We start from the raw sequence: 21659 nt of genomic DNA, 5'->3' as shown, positions 1-21659 counted from the left end.
GTTAAACAAGTTCGAGAACCAGGATTTGAACCCAGCAATCAAATGATTAACCATGAAAATCTCCTATTCCAAGACCCCAGTAAATCTATTTCTAAGGATTTTCTGAACACCTGGCCTGCAAGGGTGAAGAGATGAGGAAGCAGCGTCCCCCACGCAGGAGACAGACACATGTTCTCTTCCAGGTCGGGAGCCCTGAATTCCAGTCCTGGTTGGGTCACCAATTCATTCTGCCTCTCTGTAGAGAGCGTGTGGGGCGTGTACAGAGGGAGGGGTGGGGTAAGTGTTGTGACAAAATAATCTCTCGGGATCTCTCTCCTGCCCTTTGGAATCATCGTGCGTCCACAGGATGCCACAAGAGACCCAGGACTGAGCTGACCAGCGCCTGGTACGTCATACAGCAGCATCCTCCCCAGTGAATGAAACCCCCAAGCCATCCAGGCATCCAAAGAAAGAGCTGACTGGGCAGCCTGCTCCTTATGGAGCAGACCTGGCCACCACGGTGTGGACAGAAGCTGCCCCTTGTCTCTCGGAGCCAGGCCCTTCACAGTGGACAGAGCCCAAAGGGCCCAGTCTGAGACAGAGATTAGGTCAGGCCTGGGGCCACAATGAAGGAAAGGTGCCCCTGGAGGCAGGCTTCGATAAACTGCCCCAACCACATGCAGCCACGTGCCGATTAGAGTTACTCAGCCCCTGTGAGGCAGGGGCGGCAGGAGGGCCAGGGAGGGGCTGTGGGGGCTGGGCCGCCCTGGCAGCCAGCAGCGCCTGCAGACCTGCCTCCCCCAGGTGAGGCGCCCGCCTCTGACTAATGGGCTGAGGCCAGTGACGGAGGGCACCACCTACAGAGAAATGGTTTCTCCCTTCTTCTAATAAACTTTTCAAAAAGGCTCCCGAGATCCACGGCTGGATTCTCCCGTGAATACCGCCCCAGGTGTCGAGGGGACAGTGGCGCACAGTAACAGCTCATTTAGCAGGGGACAAATGGTCTCCTTTCAGGCCAACAGAGAAGACATTATGCACTCAGACAGGCGCTGGGGCCCAAGACAGGTGTGACGGGAAAGACACACAGAGGACAGAGCACCCGCGCCTTTGAGAAATTCCCAGACTGCTTTCGGGGGAAAAAACCCCGAAACAGAAAGGTGATGTTTCCTTCAAACAACCTGGAAGGCAAAATGCAAAAGTGTTGTCTGGAATAACATCCTGAAATCCAGATGATTATTAGCAGTAACAATAGCTTCCAGGTGTGTGTGTACGGTCCCCGTCACTCATTGCTCACTTTCACATGCGTCTTCTCTCTGAAGCTTCTCAACAGCTTTCTGCAGCAGGAAGGGCGAGAGGCAGCACCCCCACTTTATGGGGAAGGATTTGGGGAGGCTGAGAGCTTAAGGCCAACAACACACAAGCCAAATGTCAAGGCCACAGATCAAACCAAGCCTTCTAATTCCCCATCCACTACACTGCCCCCATCAGGACAGCGACCCAGACTGTGTCATAGTCCTTGCACACTTTTCTGAATCATAATATATCAGGCTTTATATAATATATAAGGTCCTTAATAATCAGTGGAAACGTGGAGCCCAGAAACGTTAAACAACATGCTCAAGGTCACATGTCAAATTAGGGCGAGGTCCTTGGTCTTCACGTCCCCTCCAGGCCACTGTTCTTCCCACTTTACTTCCATTTAGGCCCCCAAAACGAAACATGTTTCTACAGAAACCAGTAACAAAAAAATTTTTGTTGTCCCCTTAAAAACAGTAGACGCCAGCAACTAGTGTATTTCTTTTTTGACACAAGCCTTTACTTCTAATAAAGTAATAACGTTAATGTGGTGGGAGAAACAAGCACAGAAGCGGAGAATCAGGAGAGCTCCCTGCACACAGTAGGGGTTCCATAAATGTTTGTCGAATTGAATGTAGTGAAATAAGTGTGGACCCACAGGGGAAAGAGAGAAAGCGAAGGTGTTCTGCACATACACAGACGGAAGGGCATCTGCTCTGTGTAAGACACTGTGCCGGGAGTTCGGCACAAAGGAGACAGCTGCCGTATTCCAAGCTGCTTGTCGACACCCGCTTGGAGCTCCCACTGTCTTAACATCGCGCCCTCACAGAGGGAACACAGCGGGAGGAGCGCTTCCAGGCAATCCCTTGGAAAATGTTTGACCTTCACTGAAGTTTTGACACTGTTTTCAGTGTCACTTCAGTGTCAGTTGTTTTTTGTTTTTAGGGAAAAATTCTGGAGTAAAGAAAGAAATATGTAAAGGAGGCGAAACTGTTAGTAAAATCCTGGTGACAGTCAATTACTGAAACCTGATGTCGAGAGGCACTGTCTCACACTGTCACCGAACTGCTCTGTAAGTGATTTTGCCTGATGGTGACTTCTGTCAATTTCTGTCTATTCTCACTCCTCCTCTCAATCCACTGGCGGCTTCAAAGTATTTTGAGGTGGGTTCTACAGCCCATAGGAGGTGTCACGGATCCCCACTCTACATTTTGGTCTGGAAAGGGTTCTAGTGATCACTACCATTTATTAAACACTTTCAATAACAATGATTATCTTATAATCGAAAGAACAGCTAACTTTGAGTATTTACTATGCGTTCTCTGCTAAGCGCTTCACAGGCATTATTTTATTCAGCCTTCTGACAACAGCCCTATGGTGTCTAACTTGCCCAAAGACATATAACTACATGGTAGCAAAGTCAGATTCCAACTTTTGTTGCTGCAAAACCTAAATTCTCCAATTAAGTTTTAACAGGAATAAGATCCATGTTTTCATCCAGTGCTCATCTCCCAGTCTTTGTAGCTTAGAGGGAGAAAGGGCATGGTTAAGTATCACCCCTCGGAATCCTCCCACACCTACAGCAAATGAGTTGCATTTATGCTTCAGAAGCAGGGGGACCACTTAGAATCAGCCGCTTGCCTGGAGCAAACCCAATTCCAGAGTCAGTCCGGAGTAAGGGAAGGGGTGTTCCTGTGTTGATCAGAAAGGCAATGGGAGCCCACGGGGTAAAGAAACTTCAGCTAGGAGATGCAATCTGTTGATTACCAGGAAACCCTCTTTGCAAAAGAGGTCATAATCTCCAACTCTGGCTCATTTGTATTATTTGCAGGGGGCTGATTTCCCCCTTGACACTCACAGAGTTGCCCAACACACCTGCTTCCAATTTTGTGGTCTCCACACCTGAACCTCTTAAAACTGAAAATGAGGGATGAATAAGAAATAGGAATAACTAACCCTGCGTGGAGCCATAAAGGACTAGATAGGACATGGGATAAATTAAAGGAAAATCAGCCAAGAAGCCCAAAGGTTTCTAGTCTCAGAGCTTCGTGTCATCAGCAAGCTCAATTCTCCTTCAGGCATTTTCCCACCACTAAAACGAGGAGAAAGATCACAAATAGAGCTGTCTTTGTTGAGTAACTATTTTACCCTGCACACAACAGTGGAAGGAGGGGAGCAAAAGAAGTAGCGACAGCGCTCAAGGGCCGGCAATCTTACAAGAAAAGACACGGGGAAGGATGAGGGTAGGCGTGGCAGAGACCACTAGTGTGTTCACCAACACTCATTCTTCCCATCTTCTAATATAGCACCCTAATTCTGGTACATGGCCATCCAGAATAAAGACAATACTCCTTACTCTCCCTTCTGTTACGAGTGCCCAGGTGACTTGGTCCTGGTGAATGATGATGTAAAAAAATGATGGGTACAACTTCTGGCCATGCCCTTAAAAGAAATGAGGATGTCTTCCCCTGACCTCTTTTCTCTCTTTCAGCCATTCAGTTTGAATGAGGATGTGATGATGTACCATCGTGGACCCTGAAGATGACAGCAGTGTCCTAGGGACGGAGGAGTAGCAAGTGAGAAGGACCCTGTACCTGGCATGACTTCACAGCTTGGAGCTGCCCTGTGCACCCAGACTTTTACAAGACTGAGACATATATTTCTACCATTTTAGAGACATTTTTAATTCATTTTATTTTGGGTCTTGGCTACTTGAAGTTGGACCTATATCCTAATTAATGGACATGGCATGACACCCCTTCGCTTATCCAGCAAGCTAACTATTCCAGAAAACAGTCGTAAACAAAGAAAGAAACAAAAAAGACCCCTAAACTGCCAAAGTTATATTTTTCCTGGAGCTGACACCTTCATTCATAGAAATGGCACCCAGGCCAAGACTTGGTTGGTGCTTATTGGCCCTAATCATATCCACATTTCCAATGAGCACGATTCCTGAGACATCAGTCCACAGCCAGCACGAAGAGAGCGACGAAGGGAAGGGGACTGCTTTTAGAGGAAGACAAACTGGCGATCCCAGGACACGATACCACAATCTGACCATGAAGGAAGAGACTGAAAAAGCATAAAAAAGAGACAGGAGAATTTAAAATGCACACATTCATAGGTCTGGGGACACTCATACACAGGCAAACAGTCATGCATCCCTCAATAGCCCTTGAGATTATCAAGTACATAGCCAACACAAGAATTGATGTTAATAATGATATTTCTGAGTCGTACGCTATTTTAAAAATCAGAGAAGTATGTAACTCACTTATAAATATTTCCAGAACATTTGTCATCATGAAACTTTACTTATTTGAAACATCTCAGTCTATATGATGCCACATACATAAATTATTTCATATAATTCAATGTTAAGTGAAGTACATCTGGATATCACACACGTACTCAGTGTTACAACCATTTATTCTGAACCTACACTCTTTCAGACATTGCCCTAGACGTGATGTCCCAGAGATGAGTCAGACACCTCACTGCTGTCTAGAAACTCATGGTCTCATTTGGAAACAGGCAGATAAAAAGATCATTATAACACTAGACCAAACCTCTAGGGAAAGAAAAGCATATGCAATGTGGACGACAGAAAAAAGACTGCTATACACAATATCAAAGGAATCCATACAAAACAATAAGAAAAAGACAAACCATCCAAAAGGAAAAGGGGAAAAGATGATGAATTAGCTGACCACCAAGAAGCAAATCCAAATGCCCTGGAAACGTGAACTGATGTCTCCTCGGTAGACATCAAGAAAAGACAAAGTAAAAAGCAATGAGGTATTGGTCAGGTACCTATCCGTTACTGCTTACCATCAGGTTAGCAAAAGTTAAAGAGAAAGTAGTATGTGCTGCTTACAAAGACATAAGAAAAAGGTTGTTCCACACATGCCAGTGGAGATGTGAATCATGACATTCTCTTTGGAACGATATATTGCACCATCTACTACAACTTTAAAGAGCCCATATCCTTTGACTCAGAAATCGTAGTTTTGGGAATCTACTCACAAGAGTTAAAACATCCACAGATAATGATATATGTAGAACGTTGCTTATTTCAGCATTGTTTATAAGAATTAGTGGAACAGAGGAAAAATGCCCATCTGGAGGAAATGGTTGAAAGAATCTGTGGTATATTCATATTCACTGAAACTTACAGAGCCATTGAAAAGTGTGCCACATCTATATACCAACTGGCTGAGGGGGGGCTGGTGGCGGGGAGAGGAGATAGTTTCCCATAGCGTTTTAGGTGAGAAATGCAATATGCCAAGGAAGGTTTATATGATCTCATTTTTAAAATCACTGACAAAAATCCCTATGTATGTATATATATATATATATGTGTGTGTGTGTGTGTGTGTGTGTGTGTGTGAACACATACTTGTAAATGTTATAGGAGCTAGAGGAAGATACAGAAGGCACCTAGGTTTCTAGATTATGCGGGGCAAGGGAAAGTAAATAAACAAAAAACAATATCAAAAAATAAATGTTCAGGATAAAAAGCTAACAGCTTGCATAGTGAGGCAGAGAATGTAAAACTGTATCCGTCTACATATGCTAGTATATATGCCTAAGGAGACAAATGAAAGGATGGTCACCAAATGATAGATAACACAGAGAACTGGAATTCCAAATGACTTTTACTAACTCCTTATATTTTTCTATGCTTTTGCATTTTTTTACAATTAACTTGTATTATTTAAATGATTTGAAAAATTAGTAAAGTGATAAAAAGCCAGCCCTGTCAGTGCTCATCAGTGCTGAGTAGAGTTGACTAAGAAACCTCCCGCAGCGCTTGGCCCTGACCGCAGGTGCAGAGACCAATGGGCTGGGAGGAGACTGACAGGGGTGGGGGGCAGTCCAGGCAGGAGGACCTGCATAAGCACAAGTGTGGAGAGAAATAGATGTGGACTCACCCTCAGGCAGTCCGCCTCCCCGGGACAGAAGACAAAAGAAGCAAGTGTCTGGGGTTCCCCCACCTTGGTAAAACCAAACAGATAAGAAGTCAAAATGGCCACCACAAAACACGTGCAAAAATGTGATTGTTAGAGTCAACAGGAATGGATGAAAACAGCTTGGTTTCTTCACCTTCTACAAACTAACAAATATTTTGAGTTCCCAGGACTCCATCCATGGTGACACCATGTGTTTCACTCATATGTAAATTTCAGTTTGGTAACATTTTCATTTTGAACCCTCCTTCCTGTCAGTTTCCAACTTGACTGTAAATATTTGCTTGGAGAAAAAATGTCACTAAAGATCTAAGCTCAAGCTTCCAAAAAAAATGGTCATTTGAAACAAGAAGTTGTATTCTGCATGTTAATTAAACAAGAAGTCTCAAGACCTATAGCTCAGAGCTCATTCTAGGAAAAAAATGTTTTTATTTATTAAAAGCCTATGAATACAAACGAATCCTGTATTTGGTATTCATTCTTGTTTAATTCTCCGCCTTTGAGCTAGGAACTTCATGTGCTTTGCCACATAAATTGAAAGGTTGTCTAACATCATTGGGTCTCCTGCCCTCCACAACATGACTGTTTTATGTCACAAGTGACAACTATTAATGATATAGGATTCTTGCACTATCACTAACAGAGAGAGAGCCTAAACGTCACTGAGTATTGGTCACTTCCTTGCCCAAACCAACCAGTGTCACTAGCAGCCCAAGGTAGTTGATTTCAACCTGTGAAAGCCTCCCTTCTCTCCTTCACAAGCTGCCCTCACTCTCGAAGTAGGAGTTAAAGTCACAAGGGCCCCAACGTTTCTATTCCCATCACTGTATCAGGAAGCACAGTAGGTAATATTATTATTCCATTTCCAGGAGGTTGAAAGAGACACACAGAAACATCAGGTGACCCTTCGCATGCCTAACAGTGGAAGAGGAGAAAAACCTCAGGGTCCTGAAACGCAAAGCCTATGTCTTTTTAAACAATGACCCTTCTGAGCATTGGGTTAACTATGAGAAAATAAACCAAGAAAAATTTCATCATTTCGTGCTTTGCTGGATTCCAGGAGCATCAACAAGGATCAGTGAAAAAAGAGTCTGAAGAGAGAAAATGAGAACAGATGTTGAGATCAGACACACTGGGTCCCAGCCCCGTCCTGCATTTACTGGCCACGTGACTCTCAACATTCATTTAACCTCACTGAGCCTCAGTTTCCTTCTATGGAAATATGGGGTTATTTGGAGAATTAATAGGATAACATGAAAAGTGCCATAAGCACAAGATGGGTACTCAGTAAAGACAATTGCTACGAAGGCATCAACAGTGACAATGATGATAATGGTGATGGTGGTGGTGGAGATGATGATGATGATGATGATAACAGTTGTACTGCTAAGTAACTCTAGCATCTTAAACAGGTCCCAGAATCTTATACACTTGAGTAGCAAAGAGCATAGACTACCTACGCTCAAATCCCAGCTTTACTATCGAGCCGCACCTCATATTCATTATCTGTAGAGTGTGAAGATGAAACAAGTCAGTACATCTAAAGTAGTTAGAGAAGCACCTTGCCCATAGTGAACTTTTCCCGCTCCTAAATAAAGCAGTTGGACAAAGGGATCTACAAGTTCAAGTTCTCTTAAGTCACCTGGTCAGGATTTCCAATCCAGAAGAAACACTGTATGGTCAAGGAGTACAGTTTCTAGAGTCAGAAGGACTTCAGATCAGATCCAGGTTCTGAAATGCACTCACTGGGTAAGCTAGGACAAGTTACTCAAGATCTCAGTTCCGTGGTTTCCTTCTCTATTCATTAAAAACTCAGCAAATATTTTATTGATATTTATTGTGCCAGTCACTACTCTAGGTGAAGATCATAATGCTATTCCTAGGATTGTTAGAATGATTAAATAAGGGAATACAGGTAGTAAGCCCAACCCGGCGTCTAACATTCTTCAAGTACTCAAAAACAGGAGCTGTAAAAGGGTTAATCTCCATAATATATAAAGAACTCACACAGCTCAACAACAAAAAATCAAACAACCCGATCAAAAAATGGGCAGGGGACATGACCAGACATTTCTCCAAAGAAGATATAAGGATGGCCAATAGACACATGAAAAGATGCTCATCATCACTAATCATCAGGGAAATGCAAATCAAAACTACACAAAGATATCACCTTACACCTGTTAGAATGGCAAAAATATCCAAAACCAAGAGTGACAAATGTTGGAGAGGCAGTGGAGAAAAAGGAACCCTCATACACTGCTGGTGGGGCAGTGGTACAGCCACTATGGAGATTTCTCAAAAAGTTAAAAATAGAAATACCTTATGACCCAGCCACCCCACTACTGGGTATCTATCCTAAGAACCTGAAATCAGCAATTCCAAAAGTCCCATGCACCCCTATGTTCATCGCAGCATTATTTACAATAGCCAAGACGTGGAACCAACCTAAGTGCCCAGCAACTGATGATTGGATAAAGAAGATATGGTATATATATACATACAATGGAATACTACTCATCCATAAAAAAGGACAAAATTGTCCCATTCACAACAACATGGATGGACCTTGAGGGTATTATGTTAAGTGAAATAAGCCAGACAGAGAGAGATGAACTCTGTATGACTCCACTCATAGGTGGTAGTTAACATATAGACAAAGAGAACTGATCAGTGGTTACCAGGGGAAAGGGGGGGTTGTGGGGAGGGCACAAAGGGTGAAGTGGTGTACCTACAACATGACTAACAGTAATGTACAACTGAAATCTCACAAGGTTGTAAACTATCATAATCTTAACAAAAAAATAAAAAACAGGAGCTGTAATCGCACTGTCCCGTCCAGAAGGCAGATGCCATCAAAGCCAAGTTCTGGAGGCCCGCAGCATCCACCACCTCACTGACAAAGTATTCCAACACTAAAGTTTCAAACCCCCATCAGGTTTTGCAGCATACCTACAGAACCACAAGCTATGTCCACACTTGCTCAACAAGGTCGCAAATAAAGAACTCTGTCCATGGTTCTGTTCAAAGGACTTCAGACATGCAGATGAGCAGGATTAGGAGACAGAGGAAGCTCTTCATGCCATAGTCCAAGAAAATGTGGACCCTGCCAGAGCTCAAGTCCCCAGACTTGAGTGCCAGCAAAGCCTACCCCTCTTCAAGAAGCAGACCTACCAGCCAGCCCATTAAGTCATTTCCCATTTCCCATTAAGTCACTGTACTAAAGCGGAGGCAGCAGGTTCTCTGCCCCTTCTGGGACCAAATCTCACATCTAAGAATGAGGAATGAGCCTTGGCCCCAAGACCTGGGATCAACACCTTCCATTTCTCCCCAGCTCTAGGGGCTTGGCCAAATCGCATTAACTTATTATGAGTGCCTCCATTTCTCATCTGTAAAAGGACAACGATGCCTAGCTGGAAGGGCATCTGTGGGCTACGGGCTCCGTAAACCCTTAAGCTCTGAGCAAATACTGGGTATACAGAGCTGAGTTAGACGCCTTCCCTCTAGGTACCCACAGACCCACCTACAGAGTCAAGTGGAAGGAGCAGAGGCAATGAAATGAAGATCTGGGTTTGAATCCAGACCCCACTACTCCTTGCCTTTCTGAACTGGCCAATTTATATAATCTCTTGGAGCCTAACTTTCTTTATCTGTAAAATAAGGATTATAATACCAATCATTAGGGCTACTGTGAAGATTAGTGAAGCAATTTACTTAACGTAATTTAAAAAATAAACCCAACCAGTATGTGTTCATTTAGTCCATATTTTGGGGGCACTTATGACATGTACAACACTGCATTAGGCATTACTGGGAAATGCACAGACACATGGTACGTGATCCCTACATATGATCTAGCTAGGAAAATACAACAAAACAGAAGTCAAGAAGAAACACAAGTGTTTAACAACATATGCCGTTAAAATAGGGGGTATTCAGGTGGAGTGGAGCAAGGGATCGCCACTTTTTACACATTTCTTGAATCTTTAAAAAACTTGTATTATTTTTGTAATCAAAAGAAAGAAAAAAACAGAAAATAAAAATGAGAGTAAGAGAGCATAAGAGATAAGTGAAAAAGATGTCACAGATGTTAATCGTCCTTTAGAAGCTCTTAAAACGAATGTCTTCATTGAACATCAATCATACTCCTTTGTGCCCAGCACAGTGCTGTCCCCTGGGATTGAAGAGGTGAGCGAGTCATCCTACTTGCAAGTAACTTACAGTCTATTTGGAGAAACGCACACACGGAGAATTATAACATAGCCCTTCCAGAGAAGGGCGCTCAGAGTGCTAAGGGAACACAGCGCGCGGAGGGAAAGAGACTGCAGAGTGGAGGGCACTTTTGAGATGGATCCAAAGAACGAGGAGAGTTCAGCAGGCAAGGAGTAGGGAGGTATTTTCCAGACGTGGAAAGAAGGTCTCATCCACAAAGGTATGAAAGGCACGTGCAATGTGAGCGTAGTGTGCATGTGTATATGTGTGTGTTTGTGCATGTGTGTGTACGTGTGTGTGTGTGTGAAGCACATTAAAAGGGAGCAAGAAGGCCATGTTACGAAAGGCCTGAAAGTCTATGGTCAGAGATTTGAATAATATGCTTTAGGGAATAGGGAAATTTTTATGTTTTCTGATGCGTGGAGTAACATGGTCAAAGCTATGTTTTACAAAGATCACGTCAAACTGTGGGGATGGCCCATCCTGGAGGCCAGGAGATCAGCCGGGAGACTCAGAGGACAGTCTGGGATGGGGACAAGGAGGCTGGGGAGGAGAAAATGAATGGGAATCCTTCTCCTATCACTCTCAGTTCTGGATGGCAGGTAAGAGTGTTTACTATATTATCCTTCATTTTTCTTTTTTCACCCAAGGTTAAATGAATTAAAAACACACTTTTTAAAAGTCATTCATTTAGAGGAAGACAGATGTAAAAACAAAGGAATACCCCCTCTAAAGTTGTTCTATTCACAAGGAGGCCCGAGCCTGACCCAAGCAGGAGGGCAGTCTCGAGGCTCTGCAAGTGCATCTGCTAAGCAGACAGCTCCCCGTGAGCCCCACCCACACCGACAACTGGAGTCGCCAACCAAGGAAGAAACAGAACGGCTGTCTGTAGTGCAATGTTTATTTCCTAAGTAATTATCTGATTCTGTCAGAGCAGAGTTCCAAGCAAGTCTGTGTGCAAGGAGTCTTCTGCAGCTTGGAGTTCCCTTCACATTTTTTAAGCCATATGATGGAACAAGACGGCTTCATGTGGCCCTTCTCTCCCCCTCCCTGTAACTTTCGTGCCTCCTCTCTGTTTTGCCTCCCCCTGCCTGTGTCTCCTCCGCCTCTTTCCTCCGCAGCCCCCTCCCCCACATTCTCCTTCTCTCCTACCTCCTTCCCACTGTCTGGCTGTATTTAAAGTCTGAGCTGTCTCTGTCTCTCTTACCACTGCCCCCCTCCCCCACCTCTTCCTCTTTCCCTCTTTCCTCTCTCCCTTCCTTCTCCCCCAATATCCTTTCCCACTATATAAAAAAGCTTCACTTTTAGAAAAGGAGCAAGGCCTTTGCCAGTACAAGAGTCTGACCAACAAGTATGGTCACAGTCAGGTGACTGGCTGAGTCCATCTTCAAGGAAAAAGGATCTTGGAAGAGAGAGGGTTGAATGGTGGCCCTTCATTTTGAGAACGGGGGGTGGAGCCTGTGGCTCCCAGTTGTCCCTGGACACCAGTATCACTAGGCAGTCTTCCAGCTGGGCAATTCCGATTTGCTAATAAGCCCCAGCCAGCCAGTTCCTATCCCCCTCCACCGGGAGTGGGGGGCACTGCCACCATCACGTTGTACTGCTCAGCTACTCCTCCAGCTCAGCTCAGCTCGGAAAGAAGGAAAAGCCATAAAATTCAGAACCAGCTAATGTCAGCACCACAGGGGAGCTCAGAGACCACCTGGTCCAACCTGCTCTGGTCACTGGCGGAGAGACTGGGGCCCCAGGTCACTAAATGCCAAGGGGACCCATTATTAGAAAACCCAGCCCTAGGACCTGTTGCAAAAATCCCTGTGCTCTGAGAATGCCTCTAGGTTTCTGCCTTCTGTACAGAAATCTACTACGTAGGGTCCACTGTATGAACAGATAGGAAAAGCTTAAACTAGAGACAGAAAGGGGTTAAAATGCACAGGTGCATGTTAGAAATCCACGGCTGCTCCCGACCAGGGGATGTGAGCAGGGAAGTCTGCCGAAGATGGGGCTGCAGTGGTGGAGGGCTCCAAGCTCTGAAGACCTTCTTAATATGGCTGTATTGTAATACCGCAGTGCCAAACCCCACCAGTCATTCCAAAAAAGCAAAAGGAAGCCCGATCAGCAGCAGAAGTTCCCAGCCCTGGACACAGATTGTCCCCCTTTTGCACCCATTTAATAAGTGCTTTATTTAACAGGAGCAGGGGGAATGTGCACCCTCGGAAGGGGCAGCACAGGAACCTCCCTCCGCAACCACGCGATGCCTCCCTCGGACATGAAGCCGAAATGCATTCATCCGAAAACTCAGGCTCCCACAGCAGAAGCAAAACCCCAGCGAGGCGCTTTACAGGCAGAGCCTCTCAGAGCCTGGGCTGGGCTGCCAAGCAAGGGACACACCTTCCCCAGCTATCGGGAACACACTGCTTGCAAAGTCCACCCAGGCTGTGCAGCCAAGGGTTCATTTCCTCGGCCAAAATTTGACACCTACCCACCCACACACACGCACACACACACCCCTCCACACACACCCCCCTACTGCAGCCCCACAACCTCCACCACCACCACACATTTGAATCTTTTTAATCTGAGATTCCCAGAAATCCCCTGATCAGCCATATCTTTTTGGAACAGTCCCTCCACCTGGGCTGGATTCCCACCTCATCACCAGAGAAAGCTCAGAGAGCCGGGCATAATTATTTTCCTACAAGGTTATACCTAATTGGCCACTAACCTAATTGATTAATCATCTCGTTTTTCAAGGCAGCATCAATGAGCCAGGCGTAGCGGGGAGAGAGAAAAAACATGCGTCCGGATGGCACGAGGGGTAAACCCACAGACTGGGGGAAAGACCCCAGCCAGCTCGCGGGGTCTGTGGACACAAGAGTGGACAGAAAAGAACAGAAGATCCGGAGTGCGCGGAGAAATGCGCAAGATCACAGAAGGACTGAGACCGGAGCCTCGACGCTGCCCAGCCAGCCTGAGTCCAGCCTCCTCCGACCAGGATGAAGTTGATTCCCCCGGGCCGGGAAGGGTTAAACGGCCGCGCGTCAACCCAACCCAGACTGGCGTGGGGGGAGCAAAAGCCACTTTTCCCAGGCTCGGCGAGTCCGCGTAGGGGCCCGCGGGGGTCGCCCTCCCGCTCCGGCCACAACTTGCGCGGCTCTGCGCGGCCGCCCTCGCCTGCGTCTTCGCGCGCCACCCAAAACTTTGCGCACACTGCAGCCGCCGCCCGCCCGCCTTTCGCAGCGAGTCCCGCGCCGCCCAGCACCGCGGGCAGCTCCTCTGCAGCCGCCACTGCCCGGCATCGGGCTCCAGACTTTTACCCCGCTGCCTCCAATTCCCACCCAGGGGGCTCCCTCGCGGCTGCGGTGAGCAGGCAGTGCGGGCGCGGCGTTCCGCATGACCACCTCGCAGGGTCCGGGTATCGCCCGCGGGACCGATGGGCCCCCGCGGCCACCCTCGCCAGGCGCACCCACCCCGAGCTTCCCACGCCGGGGCGGGCAAGCGCAACACCTTCTCCTACCTTCCAGCCGCCGAGGACCGCACTCTCCGCTCAGCCCTCTCGACTCATCCTCTGGCTGCAGGGAGGGCGAGCGGGCTCTGCTTTTGTTCCCTGGGGCTGGCAGGTCCGTGTGGGGCCTGGGCGCGCGGGAGATGCCGAGGAGCTGGGTATCCCGGACAGGGGATGCTCACTCCCAGCAGCTCCGCCCGCAGCAGCGGCGGCAGTGGCGGCAGCGGCAGCAGCAGCAGCAGCAGCGGCAGAGATAGTGCCGGCTCTCTGCAGGCCACATCTTTCATACCTTATACATCACTACCGCATTCCCCCGAATAGGGGAGCCCCATAGCATTTCGCCACCTAGCGCAGAATGCAGGCGCCCACAGCAGCGGTGGAGGGGACCTAGCCGGGACGCGAGCACCGCGAGAGGAGAAGGACCTCAGCACCCGCTCGCAGGCTCTCTCCCCGCTCCAATCATCGCGAGGCCTGCAACTTGTAGCAGCCATTCTGCAGTCCTGACCTAGGATTGTCTGTTCCCCAGGGAGGTCTGGACTTCAGGCCAAGCAACACAGTTTATTAGGGGGAGCCCTCTCCCAGTTACCACTCGGGTCTTGGCCAGCACATGCGTCCTCTTCGCTGGAGTCTCCGCACACGAGGCTTTGCAGCAGCAGACACACACCCTCTTGCATGTGCGTAAGCCCGCGAGACACATTTCTGCGCTCCCCACCAACCAGTGTGTGCGTCCAGGAGCAGGTAGGCAAGGGTTCCCGTCACGGTTGTGTGACCTTAAGCAAACTGCCAAATAATGGAGCCTCCGATTCTTCATCGGCACACTGGGAATCAGATGGTCTGTCTCACAGGATTGCTGTGAGAAGCCAGTGAGATAAGCACAGAGCTTGACACCGGTCATGCGATGGCAAATGATGGAGCTTTTCTTCTTCAGCCAGTGCAGGTCTGCCCTTCCTGGGACAGTAAGATATCAGCCACAATTCACTCACTCAGTAAGTATTTATTGTGTGCTTACTATGTGCCGATCTCTATTTTAGGGAGTGGGGTAGGACTTTCAAAAAGGTAGGCAAGTAATCCTTACTCTCTTGAAATTTGCTCTCTAGTATGAGGACATAGAAAATGAACAAGTAAATTAACAAGAAATATAGCAGACCACTGCTATGACAACAATTTAAACAGATGGTGACACATGATAGGAAATGACTGGGACAGGACATCAGGCTGGGTGGGTAGGAAAGGACTCTCTGAAGAGATGACAGTTAACCCGAGACCTGTATGCTAAGGAGCTAGGTATGAAAGATCTGGGGTCGGGGTCGGGGGAGAGCATTAAAGACAGACAGTATTAAAGGCAAAAACAGCAAGTGCAAAGGCCCCAAGGCAGGAGTGAGTGGCATGCATTCGAAGACCAGAAGGAAACCAACGGTGGCTGGCATATAACAAGAGCGGTGACTAGTGTACGAGATGAAGTGGGGAGGTCAGAGAGAGAGGCCGGTCTTATGGGAGGAAGTCAGAAAGGCCATTAGATTTTATTCTGAGTTTGGGCTTCAGAGGGATGTAATTGTTCTGGGACTGGAGATAGTCCGATTTGCATTTGTAAAAGCTCACTCCAGCTGCTATGCAGAGAATGGACTGGAGGGGGCCTGGGTGGAAGCTCCTGCAGGGCTAATAAAAGTCCTCTTCCATTGCCTGGCCTGCACAACCACAGTGTCCTCCCCTCTTGCACTAGGTCTGCTAGACGGAAAGGCCACTTGATGGGCACCCCTAGAGCTTGGATGTGAATTTCTCCTACCAGCCTCCGAGGACCCCTTTCCTCAACTTGAAAGTGTAAATAATAATATGTTTTCTCGTTAAATTATTGTGAGGATTAAACAAGATGACAAAGGCACCTGAGGCTAAATAATCATTAATTTCCTCTTCGCCATAACCCTCATGTCGAGGTCTTCCAGACTGCCCCTCCAGGAGCCCCCGGAGGGTTCCTCCCACCCATCTGTCCCCGTCCAGGGGAAGGGAGGGCGGTCATCCCTCTCCTGGGACTGTCCTGTCCAGAGCCGGGCAGAGGTACCCGGTGGGCCCCGGAGGAGCTCCTCTCGGCACCTGCGGAAGGGCTTGCTTTGGGAACGCCCGCCCCTGCAGCCGTCTGTCATCTTCTCAAGCAGGAAAACGGTTCACACCTTGTTTAGGTCCTTTTGATTCTTTTCCTATCTGACATCCTCATCTAGTTTGAAGCATGCAGGACTTCATCATATGAAGCACTTGAGGTATAAAAATAGACGGGAAAAAAGAGCTGGGGGTTGGGGGAGAGCCAGAGCCGGCAGCAAAGGAGAACAGACAGTCCTGTCTCTCTTAGCAACAGGAGGAAAGGTTCCCAGCGAGACTCATGATGACTCCCCCACATCTGTGCGGTGGGGCCGACTCCAGAGGCCGTCAGAGTCCTCTCCCCGACTGACACCACGGAGACCCAATGAGGTGGGACAGGCGTGTTTGGATATTGTGCCCCTTTGACGGATGAGGGAGCCGAGCCCCAGCCAGGGGAAGCAGCAGAGCTGACACTCAGATCCAGGGCCTCTTGACTTTCTCTCTCTCTGTGCCTGAATGTTTCAAGTGGCCCCACCCGAAGGTGTTACCTAACTTCTGGGACTCTGAAGCATTTATCCAACTGAGACCCAAAAGCGTGGGTCTCAAAGACCGTCAGCTCCCTCCCTTGTACCCAGCTCAGGGTACCGTCCTCCTCCCTATCTTTCTCCAAGCCAACTTGACTTAGAAACTAGGATACTCATGTCCAAATCGTGATCTTAAATGCTAAGTGGCCCTAGAAATTGACTTAACATCTCACTGTTGCTGGGTTGGAGATCGAGAAAAGGCCGCACGCTAATGGGTGCATCTTTGGGCTGCTGCATGGTTATCAGAGAGAGTGTGAGACCTGACATTGAATCTCTGCTCTGTCATGTATTGTGTGTTTGTGAGCAAGTTATGAATTCTCTCTAAGTTTTCATTGCCTCATCTATAAAATAGGATCAGTATCTGCCCCCAGGAGTTGTCGGGAGGACTACAGCAGATGCTACAAGGATGCACTCAGTGTGTAGAGCACACCTTGAATTGTGGGAGCATTTTCTTCTCCTCCCCTCCCATCCCCACCTCCATCAGTTTGCTGGTTAGCAACTGACTCTCCAGGGGAAAAACAGCCCTGATTTGTGGCGTGTGCCAGTTTCCTTGGTGTAAATCTTCTCACCATGGCTGATTTCAAGTTACCAACACGACGTCACTGAGTGTGGAGTTGGGCCCGAGTGATTTGCCCGAAGTCAGACAACCAGTGAGTAAAAGAGCCAGGGCGCATGCTTGGGCTGCTGGCTCCAAATCCAGGGAACTCTCCACCTCTGTGCCGTTCATTGCCCGGGAGATCACTGCACGAGCCCCACCGTGTCATTCTCTTTCAGGCCAAGACCCAGGCCTGAGCCTCCGTTTTTCAATCTGACAGGCAGCAGTAGTAATCCCAGCCCTGCCGTCTTCACAGATGCCCTGAGAATCAAACGAGATAATGCAGATGAAAGTGCTTTGCAAAGCACAGTGCTCCCTACAGAGATAAAAGTATGAACGCTACAATTAGTGGCTAAAAAAAAATCCCAGGCCCTGGGGGGATGTGTAGACCACAGGGGAGGCAGGACCACCCTGCACACACTCACTTCAGATCTGCATGCACAGGGAAACAACAAGAGATACGTCAGTCCCCTTTACACACTTCTTGGTACGAAGACAACTGGAGTATGAAGGAGGAAGTGATGCAGTTGTAATTACAGGCATAGGCAGAATTCTTCTTCGGAAGCCTTGTTGCTTTCCCTTCTTGCTGTCTGCAGAAAGATGGTCATTCCTCACTCCAGTGCTGCCCTCTACCCCACTCGCTTCTGTCTGGGAGGTCAGCGTCACCAGCTTAAGGCAAAGGGAATTTATCAGCTGGTGTCACTTGGCAGCCCAGGGTAAAGCCAGCCTAGAGTCTTCATTGATTCCAATGATGTCATCGTGTCTGTGATCTCTCCCCTCTCTCTCCTTCTCTCTCTCCTCTGCTTTCCTCTGTTTCTTGCCCTCCCTGCATTCCCTCCACTGCAGAAAGCTTCTCTTCTGTAGGGGGTGGGTAGGACATGGCCACTGACACCTCCAGGCTTGTATCATTTCAAGAAAGAGAAATTTTCTCGTCCAGTTTCAAACATATGAACCCCAACCCCAACCCAAAATCTGCTTGTCCTGTATCGGGCCACATTTCCAATCTCTCCTCTGGCCAAGAGTAAAAGGATACTTTGCTTGGCCAAGCCTGCCGTAGACCCAGTCCTGTTAGGGAGTTAGTGAGAGGCAGCCCCCGAAGCAAGAAGACCCTCTTACCAGATGAAGGAAAGGAGTACCAGGGAGACAAAATTGACAGGCAGCCACTGTGCTGACAGAGTCTTCCCTGATTTTGAAGCCTTTGCCCTTCCTATGATCCACCCTGATTCCAAGTATGGAGCACAGCAGGGTTAGAAACCTGAGATGGCAAGCACACTACATCTGGGATGACAAAGTATAAGCCTTATAAGTCAAGACAGTGTCTGACTTACTCCTCAGTACCTGGCACATTTTAGGCACTCAGTTAATGTTTACTGACAATACTCAGTTATTGGTAGGAGATGGAACGATTCTGAGTCCCTATCAGGAATCAATAGAAAAGAAGATTGTGATTGCTTACTGCAGGAGGCCTTGGATGGAGCTGGCTGGTGGCTGTGTTTGCCACATATTTGCTGACCCTGCCTTGTAACCAAGGCCCAGTAAAGAAGGATAATCACTTTCTGGAGACTCTTCTGGTAGTGTTGCTGCTTAAAACCAAGTGTTATTCCTTAGAATACTGCATTTCCAACTATGCTAGAGAATAGTGTCCAATTCACACTGGCCTAGTGGTATGGCCCCCCACTTGTAGGCTGCTGTGCGGAATCCGATGCAGAGTCTGCCTTGGGCCATCCACGCTTTCTTATGCTTGTCTTCTTCATGATGGATGATGAGCACTGGCAGGCAAATGCTCCGCAAAACGAAGGGCTGAGGGGAGTGGGAAAGGGGGGGTTGCCAACTGGGAGTCAGAAGACAAGCGTGGTTCTAGCTCAGTCTTGGCTGGCAACTTGCTCAGTGATCTTGGAAACTATATCGGGGCCTCCGTTTTGCACTGAACTAATGTTCCTCAAATGCCTATTCCACTCTCACTTAATTTTCACAATAAGCCTGTGAGGTAGGAATTATCATGTCTATTTTGCAAATAGGGAGACCTATTTCCCTATTTATAGGGAAAGCCTGAGACCCAAGGAGGTTAAACTAACATATCCAGGCTCCCCTGTTCCAGGGTAACGGAGCCAGGCTTTGATTCTGGAACTTCTCGGCTCCAGTGACCATGCTCTACACTGCATCATTGCTGTTTCTCCGGGGCCTTTGGCCCCGGAGTTCAACCATGGGGTCTGGGAGATGAGGGTGTTCCTTCTAGCTTGGCCCTTCTCTGAGAAGGTATATTTTTCTCCCTCTTTGGTGGAAATGTAAGACAACACTCTTCACCATCATTGGCATTGTTGCCAAAGACTCTACAGGTGCACGGTTGCCATGGTGATTAAAGTGATTGCAACAAGGATGAACTCAGCATGAAAGGCTCTGCGGAAGCTCCATGGAGTTCTGAAGACAGTATGGGCCTGCCCTTGCAACGACAAGCCTCTGGTTTCCAGTCTTGTGTGTCATCTGCCCACTCTCCAAGGGCCAGCAGGTAGAGAGAGAGTGCAGTGCTCTTAAAGGTGGCTGGTAGGCTTAAGCAGAGGGAACAAGATGAGGAGGAGCTTTAGAGACTTCACAGATGTTGAATTGTGAAGATTTATTCAGAAATGTGCTCAGATCGTAATCAGAGGCATCGATTGCCAAGCCACAGTTTATGACACACCTACTATGTGCATTAGCTCATTGAACCCTCCCCCTTGCTTCCACAGTACATAATTTTAGCACCATATTCATATTGTCTGTTGGCCTAACTGTTGTTCTCCACTAGCCTGTGAGCCCCTTGAGGCCATGGGCTTTGTGTTGTCCATCTCTGCATCCCCAGAGTCTAGTGGACAGGCTGACACTAACATGGGCCTGAGAAACATTTGATGAATGAATGAACAGCTGTGTAAGCGCACCAACAAGAACCCATCCAGGCTTTGTGACTCTGAGTCCACGAATTGATCTCCCCCACTCTTCTGAACTCCTATAAAAAATATCACTGGCAGTTAATTTGACACTCATGTGTTGACTCGCGCCATCTCTTGAGTTGTTGCATTGAAGTATAATTTGAAAACTTTATTGTTGTTAAACACTTCACATGGAGATTTATGTCTTGTTTTCACAACCAGACTGTGAGCTCATTCATTCATGCAATAAGTATTCATTGAATTACACATGGGGCATTATTACCTGTGTGGTCTCGTTTAATTCTCCCTCCTTCTCCGGGAAGGGGCTCATTCAGACCCCAATGTGTGTCACGGGCACCGTGCTCAGGGTAGGATGGCACTGGTGCTAGAAGAGCTCAAATTCAAACGCCTTTGAGGGGCCATGCTCATCAGCAGGATGGATGAAGTGGCTGGCCGTTAAGAGCGAGGGCTGTGTTTGGACAGGACGCCTGCACAGGGCTGTGCAGCTTGTGCACCATGCAAAGGTGCCCGGATGGGAGGACGAGAATGAACTAGATCCAGCCCATTCTCTGCTCACCAACCATGTACCGGGCGTAGTGCTAGGTCTGCCTGCAGGCAGAAACACCTTTTCCTTCACTGGAAGGCACTTTGGCTTGCCAAACCTGCACCTAAGGCTGCAACTAGCCAGAGGGGCTACTTTTTTCTAACTTGCACAGGACACTGCGTGTGCTAAGGGAGGGCCTTTTACTTGTGGTGTGTGCTGGGGACAGGCAGGAAAAACACTTTAGGGTGCACACTTCCCCCTCAAGACATTAAAAATCAATTAAACAAGATTTCTATACAAAGGAAATACTTCTGTAGAATGTATCCCTCTTTGGAGCAATCCCTGGTTTCTAGTTGATTCTTTAAACAACCCTACAAAATAGACGTTAGCCATCTAATCTTACAGTCAGGACAGCCAAACCCCAGAGAGCTGAAGTTACGTCTATGGTGTAAGGCTCAAGCAGGTCAAGCAAGTGCTAGATCCAGGATGGGACTCAGCTTCAATAAAGTCATAGGTCCTGGGTCCCTCCCGCTTCATCCCGGGGCTCCTCCCAAGAACCCCAATATCCAGGGACTTAGTCAGGCCAGGGAAGACTTGCTGGTTTGGGTTTTAAATGTGTGCTGTTGTCACAGAGAGGCCGCACCCCATACCTCCTCCACATACGCAAAGGCACCAAGGATGACACGGGGCTTCCCCGGGGCACGTGCTCCTCGGCTGTCCTGTCCCAGCCTTGCGACTGCGCAGCTCTGCACACAGGAGGGTCCGAGGGCGCCGCGCGGGAGTGGCCGCGTCTGTCAGCCTCACAGGCAGGGACAGGTGGCTGTGGGCAGCAGGCACGCCGGCACCAAGCGCCCATTCTGCTACTTTGCCTCCCTACTGCTCAGGCATTCAGTGCGATCTGTTTTTGGAGTTCAGTTAGTGAAAAGAGTGGAAAAGAAAATTCTTTAAACCAACTTGCCAAGATATGTAGCAGGTCTAGCTGAACAGAATATGGTTTCCAATGC

At 47.9% G+C, this 21659-nt stretch overlaps 1 protein-coding gene across 5 annotated transcripts in view; it reads right to left on the bottom strand.

The window, feature by feature from the left end:
• Positions 1-14294, bottom strand: part of DAB1 (DAB adaptor protein 1) — a 1091055-nt gene extending 1076761 nt beyond the window's left edge. For 2 of the 5 annotated variants that reach the window (XM_070609439.1, XM_070609467.1), the window contains exon 1: positions 13972-14217. The gene's annotated coding sequence lies outside the window, so the exon portion shown is untranslated. Of the gene's footprint in view, positions 1-13971 lie in introns of all 5 variants that reach the window. The other 3 variants (XM_070609446.1, XM_070609447.1, XM_070609463.1) reach the window with 3 other exon arrangements.
• Between the last annotated feature and the right edge of the window lie 7365 nt (positions 14295-21659).

This window comes from Equus przewalskii, chromosome 2 (assembly GCF_037783145.1).
Source record: "Equus przewalskii isolate Varuska chromosome 2, EquPr2, whole genome shotgun sequence".
Taxonomy (NCBI): domain Eukaryota; kingdom Metazoa; phylum Chordata; class Mammalia; order Perissodactyla; family Equidae; genus Equus; species Equus przewalskii.
This window is presented reverse-complemented; position numbering and strand designations above follow the sequence as displayed.